Raw genomic sequence first — 10,420 nt, 5'->3', positions numbered from 1 at the left:
TCAGAGGACTAACCCCACCACCCTGCTCCCTTCTTTCTTCCTGCCTGATGCCTCTGTCAGCACAGCTGCAATGATGGAGTTCATGGAAAAGCATGGGCAATTACCTGCACCTGAGGATCACCATATCAAACAACAGAAAAAAATATGTTTCCCGCAATTTTGCTTAATGACTGTGCTGTCTACTCAGAGTTTAATGAGGTAAAAGAGAAAAGCTGTTGGGAGCTTCTGCTTGTTTTATTCCAACAATTAACTTCCATAGCTCTTTATCTATGAGTATGAGTTGAACCTTATGGATTTTAAAGCATCCTCATTTGGCAGGAATGATATTTTATATGTGCTATTAGTTCATTTTCATGCTGAACAGGGGTTATTTGCAACCATGCTCCTTTCCACTTTACATTTTCTGTACCTAAAATCTGAAAGGAGCCAATACATTCCACATTACTAAGTATTTCTATCTCAACAGTATGCTGGGTAAGCTCCGTTGCTTCTCATTGCTGGAGGGCTAGTTCTACTAGAGATACTAAAATGATTTAACTGCTATATATAGAATTCACTGAAGTGTTTGTAATGGTCAAACAGAAATGAGAAAGTGGGATGTGTGTTCTAGATGTGGTAAACTTAAAGATACATTTCTTCTCTTAGTGATAGTGTCTTTTTTTTTTTTTTTTTTTTTTTCCTATACAGAGGTTATGGCTGCAAGAATCTTAGTTTTCAAATTTGATTGCTTCTGTTCCTAATGAAATCTTTATTAAATAAGTAGTGGAATACAGCTTAGCAGCTAGATCCATCAATGGGCTTATGTGCCACAACACTGAAAGCTATAGCAGAGAGCAGTTAAACATCTGCTCCCTATAGCTGCTCCATGCCCTGAGCAAAATGCCCAGGCTCCTGTTGCAATTTATGGGGACAGCTGAATATTTTCAAGTGAGGCTTTGTAATAGGTTGACTGTAATAGGAGGCACAGGCCAGTATTAGCAGTGAGAGATTGCTGGGGACTGTACAATGAATCTTAAGTCAGGTGCCTTGTAGGCAGATGCTAATAGAGAAATGAATATAACACTATATAGAGGATGAGGCACTGCAGTAACCCTTCAGACACAGAATAGAATCTAATGACATTTGCTTGAGAACAAATCTTGCTCCTCTTTGTACGGTATAGATAATAATAATAAAAAAACCACTTTCCTACCTGTTTGCTGAGGAGCGTGTATGCAGTAGCCTCTGTTACCTAGAGAGAAACGTGAGCAGGTGACACCTGGCAGTGGGGCTGTGAGACCTTTTGAGGGGGCGGTGCTGCTGGCCCCACCTGGCAGTGGGGCTGTGAGGCCTGGTGATGCATTGCATGCTGCCAGCTGTGCCAGTGGCTGCTTTGATAGGGCTGGGCAGTCACCTGAATGACACATTTTGCTCATCTGCAAAAATGGCACTAGTGATTGCATTCACCTCAGGTATTCACTAAATGCTAATTGTTGCTTTCCTATTGCTCTCACCATACCACAGAACAAAAACAGTCTTGATTTTATCTTCCTGACAGCTCACTCTGGTAAACACCTGAAGGTTAGTTTTTCTCGCTACTCTTATCTAGCATATGGATTTTTTTTTTTTCCCCACTTAATTATGTATTAAATTGAATTATTTCAATCAGTCTTTGAGAAAAACAGAAAATAAAATGCATATTCAAATACTGGAATTAACTGAACAAGCATTAATTACCAATTTATTTATGTAGACATTTATACACCTACCTACGTACATCTTTATCTCTCTATTTATGCATATATACTATATTTTGCTTTCATTTTAGTAAATACGAATAATTTTTGTTTCAGTATATACCATACACCTATGATAAGAAAATGGGGTCATAGATTTAAGCCAGTAATCCCATTATGAATGTGGTTGATTTGGCTTATGGTTTTGTCCTGCAAAAGTATAGGCCAACTTGAATTTAAGCACTGACTGAAGTAATTTGCAGAATATGAGCTGAATACTTGCTTTCATGCATCTTCCTCTCACAAATGAATAAAATCTTTTTTTGCTATAATTTCAACAAACATATAGCATTTTAAAATCGAGACATTTGTGCAAACACAAAGACCCCACCCCACTGAAAAGCAAACATTTTAGCAAGTTTTTCTTTTTCTCTCTTTTTTACTTTTTTTTTTTTTTTTTTTTTTATCAGAGGGATACTTGAGAGTATAAACCACTACTGTGTAAACAACTGTTTTCATATGAGTTATCATATTTTGCTCAGTGGAAATGTTTGTGTTAATGTGACAAGCATTTGTGGAGTTACATCTAACACTAAAATGTTCTGTATTTTTAGCACTGTTGATATCAACATAAAATATTAAACACCAAGCACTGAACGTGCTGCCAGATGTGAAGAGTAGTAAAATCAAACTCTGCATGTTCCATTAACCCTCTTTATTAGAAAATTGGACCTGTTGTTTGAATATAAATTTCTTTAAATGAATAAATAATTAAAAATAACAAAAATAAGCAATACAAAACAAAACAACATTTTTAAGTAATGCTGACTTATTCTACAGGCAAGGTGATAAGGAATGATTATATGATTTTAAAAATGTGGCCACAGGCTAATGTGAGTCTAATTCTCACAAAAACAAAAAAAAAAAGCTGTTATAAGAATATTTCACAATCAAAATATAAAAGCCACACCAAATATATATATTAATGATAGAAATAGGTACAACTATAATAGATGAAAGAATCACAAAATGTAATCACAAACTCTATTATTGCTAGGAGTGTTATACTACCATGAAAAGGAAAAGCAATATGCACACAAACACAACTCGAAAATTTATCTTTCTAATCTAGTGACTGAGAAAGGAAGTAAAGGTCATATTGCCAAGAAAACATGTTTATAACAGTTGAGTTTTTTTAGGAAATGGGATGAAACAATTTTGTGCTTTTTATTTTACATTTATATGTGACTAATGGTAAAGCTGATGAAGTTGATCCAGAAAACTTCAGTTTACATGTCTAAAGATCACTAGATCATATTTAAAAAAAAAAAAAAAAAAAAAAGGAAAAAAGCAGCTGCCATTTTCTAATCCAAAGGAGTGTCTAGAATAGGAGTTGTCCTGAATCCAGAAGACCCCTGAAGCTCTGAGCTCCAAAACCTGGGTAGGTGAGCAACAGAGGACAACAAAAAGGTGCCTTCCTGCCTGCAGCTGGGGAAGCCTTGTGCCCTACCACCCCTCCAGGCTCCCCCTCTGTCCACAGTGACAGGAGCAGCAGCACTACCAGGCCTGTCGTACCACTTTAGAAAGCAAAACAAAATAAACCAAAACCTCACCACTGTTTGCTGCTGACAGTGAGAAAAGCAAAAGGATCAGGTTGCACAGATTTTGTCTGGTATCTCATAATTGCTTTATGAACATGCAGAAATGCAAATACAGATTTGCGAACAATTGCAGCATCAAGAGACAGTGGATAGTCATGAAACTCTCTCAGGTGACTAAAAGGCTAACAGCAGAAAAGGACTTTGAAGAAAATTGCTCTATATAAACTTCAAAACCACCGGGACTATACTGAATGAATTTAAATAAAGAGTAGGCTAACGTTCCTGGAATTTGAAACAGTTTGTCAATAAAAGGGAAAATGAAGTGAGGTTCAACTAAAAGAGCATAAACAAAGCTGAGGCAGGTTCTCTTGAAAAATATTTAACTACAGTTTTACAGGGATCAGTTGCTAGGATGTGATCAAAAGTTACCAAGCGTTTGGATCAAATATTTATGAAAAAATGTTAATAAAAGTATTTCTGTTTTTTCAACTCACGGTGGAAAGTTTCAGGTTTGTTTCTTTTTTTGTAGTTCCTCACTCCTATCTGTTGCACAGGCTTGCAGATGTATTTTTAATGATGAGGAATTGTCAAAACACTTCCAGAAAGCATAATCTCAGCAAAGTATTCCTTCAAAATAATATCTCTCCACATGGACTGCATTAGACTGAACGAGTCTGAGTATTCTCCAGTGCTCTCATAAGGCTGAGGGGGGAGTCGTGTGTTTCACCAGTGACATGTGGAAAAGCAATCAGACACTGGATTACATGGCTGTCACTGTCCATTTACCTTCTTTATCTGCTCACTGTAAGATCTTGCAAGACCTCACTGGTAAATGATAGTGCTGCAGAGAACCAGACAAAGATGTGCAAGAAATAAAGGTTTTGATATATTTAGACTTTATGTTTTCAATTTATTTGCAAAGCAGCTGACTTTTTAAAAATTTGTAATTCTTTGATGATATATTTGAATAAATGTTTGCTAAATATAACCATTAAGCAGTTGGAAGCTTTACTTTGTTCATGAACTACTCTTCGTTGAAGCCTGGTCTCCTATACATACCCCAGTACTTCATTTTCAGTCAATTGTCTGTCTTTGTATACAGTCCTTGTATTTTTAAATACAAAGGACATCTTAATAAATTGGACCAACTTGGATGTTTGAAGAAGAAACTGGGAAACACAGGTTTGCTTGAACATGCTTTGCTGCAGAACCTAAACATGCATTTGTTATTTCACCTGCCTGTAGTCTACACCTTTGTTCTGTGTGTTTCATAGGACTTAGAGCTTGTGTCTGTATATTTTTAATGTTGTTTCAGTAGTGAACTAGACATATAGTGAAAAAGCAAGTACCTATGGAGTTTTAGGTGACTTGTGCTATATTAGTATTGCCATATGCACAAGAAAAAGCATTGTTATGACTATACTTTTAGATCTTGAATAAATAATTATAGAATCTTTCCTTACTAAATGAAAGTATAAACCTCTAAACACTAAATTTGGAACAGGTTTTTCCTCCCAGTCATAATTGTATTATATAATCATATATTTTTTTTTCCTAACAGCAGATGCAAAGCCTGCATTAAAACTAGTTGAATTTTAGCATTTTGGGAACAGAATTCTGCCATAATTTGTCATTACTTGAAGCAAGCAGGAGGCAGTACACTGCGTTCTTGAGAGAACACAGCAAAAGGCTTTTTGTTTTGCTTTACTTCAGCCATAAACAACTACAAATAGGCTCAATTTTTTTTTAGAACAGAATAAAAATCTATATATCATTCTGTAATTAATTTCAGATTCTGTGAGTTGTTTTACGTTAACTTAAGTAAAGATAATGTATGTATTGGAGTGCCTTCCAAAGTAGTAACAAATTCAATGATAGATAAGAACACTAACATGCTTGTAACATGCAAAATCTGTTATGACTTTGTTTTCTTTACTAAGCTTGTAAAATTCTCGTTAGAATGACTTTAATTGTCATTAAATTGCATATACAAACACAACTATAATCCCATAAATACCCAGCTGTTTCTTTAAACCTGTTAAATAGAAAATATTACAAACTACAAACGCCATTTGGCAAATGCTGCAGGTTAAGAGTCAAACAACTGACCTTTCTCAAAGATTTTCCCATTGACAGCATAGAATTTGATGGAATAAGTCATAATGATTTTAGCTTTATATTCATAAAGGAATAAAAGATTATTACTTTCTGTGGAAATAAGCAGATAAGCACTGAGTGTCCTCTGCAGCTGATGAACAACCCCCAAAACTGTATAGCACTCTGGGGACTGTAAAAAAAAAACACAGGATTATCTGTTTTTTTTTGTTTTTTTTTTCAGTCTGCTTCCTAGTCCTCCTTCTGTCTCTTACCTAGTAAAGACCTTTGACTGCAATATAGGGAGTAGCTTAGTAATGTGTCTTTCTGAGCCAAGTTGTCTACTGTGACCATTTTCATTTTTGCTTTGCAAGTTCAAGGTAACTGTTTCCCTGAACAAAATTCTTCAATGAACACTCTCAGGAAGGTATTCAAATCATATAACTTCGGTTTAATAGAATGCTTTCCCTTCTTTAACTAAAACATTATACACTGCTAAATTGTCAATCAGACCAAGAAATAGATCATTGAAAAGAAATGCTTTTACTCTGGGTACGTCTGAAATTATGCAGTGGCAGATTCTTCAGTGAAGAGAAAATAAAGTCCTGATATACATTTTTAGTATCTTGGATTGAGGAGGAGTAGAGAATAGGATATTTTATAAGCAATATATTTGAAGACTTTGTGTCTCGAATGTACATATCAAGAGGAAAACAGTCACTGTAAGACAGTCAGCTTGCTTGCCAAGGTGTAGTTTTCTGCAATACTTTTTGCTAGTGCTCTATTTAATCTCTTTTTCATTATTTTAACTGAGTGTGCTTCTTCAATTTCTTGGAGGATTCACACTGCGGTATATCACACAGCTCATTAATTTTTTTTTTTTTTCCTCCTGATATTTATTTTACATTTTTATTTATTTTAAATTCATCATATTGCTTACACTTAGTGGACCAAATTCAGCTCCCATTTAAATGATGGTCTCCCACTGATTTTAGTGGGAATGGAATCAAACCTGTATTCCCAAATGTCATATCACATTATCAATCTTTCTCCTGAAAATTTTCATCCTTCTAACACTTGCAGGACAACTCTGTAGTTCTTCCTCAGCAAAGACCTCTTGTTCATGAGCATCTTCACAGGAAAATACCTGCTGTCATTCTAAATACAGTACTTAGCTTTTCATGTGGAAGACATTATGGCAACAAATTAACAACCTAGAAGTTGTTTTTTGAGCTGTGTGCATCTTTAGTATCATCTGAGTTATTTGGTCTGTAGTTTACATGATTAGAAGGCTTATTAAAAAAAAAAAGAATTAAAGTAATTGTCATCTGTAATTGCGTAGGAGAACATGCACTCAGGAAAACTTCAAACTCACTTTGTGATACCAGCATTGGCAACACAATGATGAAGAGGATGTCTTTCACAACTAGACATTACCCCATCAATCAGTTTGCAGTCAGGAGAAAAATTGACTTTGTCATGATATGGTTCTTAAAGCAAAAGTAATAAATTCTATACAAACGGCAAGCCTACAGCGTAGCTAATTTATTCATTATCCACCCCAGAAAAATAATTAAGTCATGCTTTCTTTCCTGGCGCTTCATTACAGTTTAGCCTTTTTCTGCAGCAGTCAGTGACTGAATGCTTATTAAAATAAATTAGCTGCAAAACTTTTAACTCTGTCTTAAAGAAAAACTAATCCATTTTTCTAGTGGAAGCAACATTGATTAAATAAACCTAGTTTCATGCCGAGCAGACTAATTCCTTTAGCCACAGTTTCCAATCTTACATCATGCAGTATCTGTATTAGTTTGAGGAGTATATAATGAGCTGCAAGTTTATAATTGGTATTAACCTCTTTCTGTATGCATTTCATTTTTTTTAGACTGTGATTTTAGTGATGGAACCAAATCACTGTGCAACCTATAGTTAGTATTGTACATGTGATATTTTTTTTACAGCATATGCACACACATTTATTGAGAAACACCATGTTATTCCTCTGATCCAGTTGCTTCAGACAGGCAGGCTGCCTTGATGTGAACTAACTTCATCTATATTGAACTGCTTCATTGTTACTAAATAGGAAGATCGCTTTAAGAAAAACAGTGTTTACTTACGTGCTTGCATCTCATGTCAGAAATGCGGAATACTGGCTTTTAAATTTATATTTGAAGCTGATCCACAGACCAGCAGAGCTGATTCAAACACCCTCTCAAATTCTCTGGGTTTTACATAAAACCAAAACTGTACAAGGCCAAACACTGCAAAATAGGCAAATGAAGATGACAGAATTATCACTATTTGATCTACACAGAATTTCCCACATCAATACTTTTCAAAACGTACAGATTCATATTTTTTTAAATTAAATATTTTCTTTAATGCCAGAAGCAGCCAACAGATCAGTGCATACAGCAATCTGGTGACATGTCATTCAGATCACACACTCAGCAGTCCCCACAACAAAAGGGGTAACAAAAATCTGATGCGATAAAGTGATTACAATTAATATAAGAATTAAGCCAGGGAGAAATCCATCACCCCCTTCCCGAGACCAACCTTGTCCTACGGCAGCAGAGGGGCTGGCTGGTGCCAGAGCCCAGCTCAGCAATAACTGCAGCCTGAGGTGCCGACATCCTCTGCTCTCGCGACAATCCCTTGTGTACTCATTCAGTTCCAGGGTCTCTGAATATTTATAAAACCCTCAGTTTCATCTTCAGCACCCCATTCAGCTCCTCTGCACTTGGAAGTGTATTTTTCAAAAGAAGCCATATACTCCATGGACCTTAGTCCCTGTAGTCCCTTGTTACCAGTGCCAAAGAACATTAGGATGGCACAATTCTGTTGCACACAGCAGCCAAACAACCTGCTGTCTGGGGCTGACTTTTGTTCCAGTGCGCAAGAACAATTTTGATGAAACAGACAAAAATAAATACAAAAATCTCTTTGGCTGCACATATTGATGGGACCAATTGCACCAGAAGGGAAGAAAAAATCTATGAGGGGTGACTCAGATTAGGAACAGTATTCACCACACAGGGCATGCTTCTAGATTCATCAGCAAAGCACAATTACTTTATGGGCCTCAGCAACTGTTATGTCTCTTGGGCTGCTCAGAGCTCTGGGACCTCAAGTGGGAAGTACGGGGACATGGAATATGTCTTTGTGTCTCCCCATGGGGGCATGAGTCTCCAGTCCTGTCCCACTGCTTGACACTGAGTCTTTATCTCCCAGAGCTGGCAGCTGTTACTCCCCCTGCCATAATCTGCAGACTATGGTGCTCCATACAACAACTCCTCAAACTTCCTATTTAAAAACTCACAAGTCCTGCAAGACTGGCATAACAGAGGGAGGAAATATTTTCTGTATTGTCAGTTCTCCCCTCATCCTCCATTCTTCTCCCTTCCCTTTTTCTGTTCAGTTTGTTTTATCTTGTCCAGGCTGCAAGCACAAGAGTGGGAAGAGAATATGTCTGGTCCAAAAAAAAGCTTCTCTCCTGTAGATCCTACTGAGGGACTCTGGCTAGGAAAGTGTTCTACATCTTGTATTAATAATAGCTTTGGTCTTTCCTTTACATCATGGCTATGTCTGCTTAACATGAAACACTCACCTTCATATAATTTTTTTACTTAACATCAATAAATCAGAGAAGAATTCAAACACTAAAAAAGAGCAAAAGAGTATTTGCAATAAATTATATTTTTATATGTTGTAGTAAGTATAATTATTGGTTGACTAAGCACCATCTATATTACAGAATTTATTTTGCTTTATTTTTGTGTATTTATTTAGCTATTCTAAAAATTTTTAAATTGGTTTATTTTAACATCAGTGGATTATTTTATGAATGCAACTTACCTATTTCTGTCCAAAAGATGGGGGCTATCACAGAACTTTTTCATAATTTTTAATATAGCAATATATTTAATTCATCTATGAGCTTAATTGGAACAAAAAATATTTGCATTTTATACGTGATAAAGTGGTGAATACATAGTTTTCTAGAATTAATTTGATGTTAATGTTTGTAATAGTTGTAGTGAAACTTGCTTACTCTTTAGTTATATATATTTTTCCATGAGGATACTTAATATTTCTTTCTATTATATGCTTATATTGTGAGACAACTGGAAGCCTTTATCAAATTAAACGAAACAAAAATTATGCCATTTGTATCAATTCTCATAAAGATTCATCTCTACATCAACAATAACTCATTTAATTTGATATGTAACTGTGACTTTCTGCTCCTTAGTAAATAGTTTTACAGTTAATTAGATTTCATATTAAAAAAAGAAAGTAAAAATTGTCCTGTATACAAGCAGATGTTATGGAGAGAACAGTATGGGATATCAGGAATTGTATGCTTCAGCCTTCAGTCTGAATGAGGCATTGAATGAGAACTAGTTCTAACAACTTGGTTATTGACATTGGAATGAATGTCCTGAAAGAAAGGATTACTCTGCATTTTAAGTGTCACATTTTGTCTTTTGCTGGTTTATACACCTGAATAAAGCAAATTACTCTTAAAATATATGCAGAGTTTGCAACACAGATTCCCAGGAAATGTCCTATTGAATGTCCTTTTATGTCCCAGGAAATTCAGCAAGGCTTGAGTTTTGGCAGCTGATTTAGAAAATGTGCTGCTGAATCAAGAAATCAGAAGTAGTAAAACAAATATCTTCACACACTCAGAACAGCAGAATCACAGAGTTGTAGGGGTTGGAAGGGACCTCTGAAGGTCAACAAGTCCAACTTCCCTGCTGAAGCAGATTCCCTACAGTAGGATGTGCAGAAAAGCATTCAAGTTTTGAATATCTCCACAGAAGGAGACTCCATAACCTCTCTGGTTAACTAAACTTAGTCTGTTCTTCAGGCCAAGATTTAGGGCTCTGTGAGACCAGGAGCTGAAGTTGTCTTCTTACAGCCACAAGTGAGCTATGAGCTTACAGAAACAAGGGATAACATGATCATTTGAACAATTTTTTATTTGTAGGGCCCACAAAT

The sequence above is a fragment of the Phasianus colchicus genome, chromosome 9 (assembly GCF_987193195.1).
Source record: "Phasianus colchicus chromosome 9, bPhaCol1.hap1.1, whole genome shotgun sequence".
Taxonomy (NCBI): Eukaryota; Metazoa; Chordata; class Aves; order Galliformes; family Phasianidae; genus Phasianus; species Phasianus colchicus.
The sequence above is the reverse complement of the archived record's forward strand: the minus strand, read 5'-3'. Positions refer to the sequence as shown.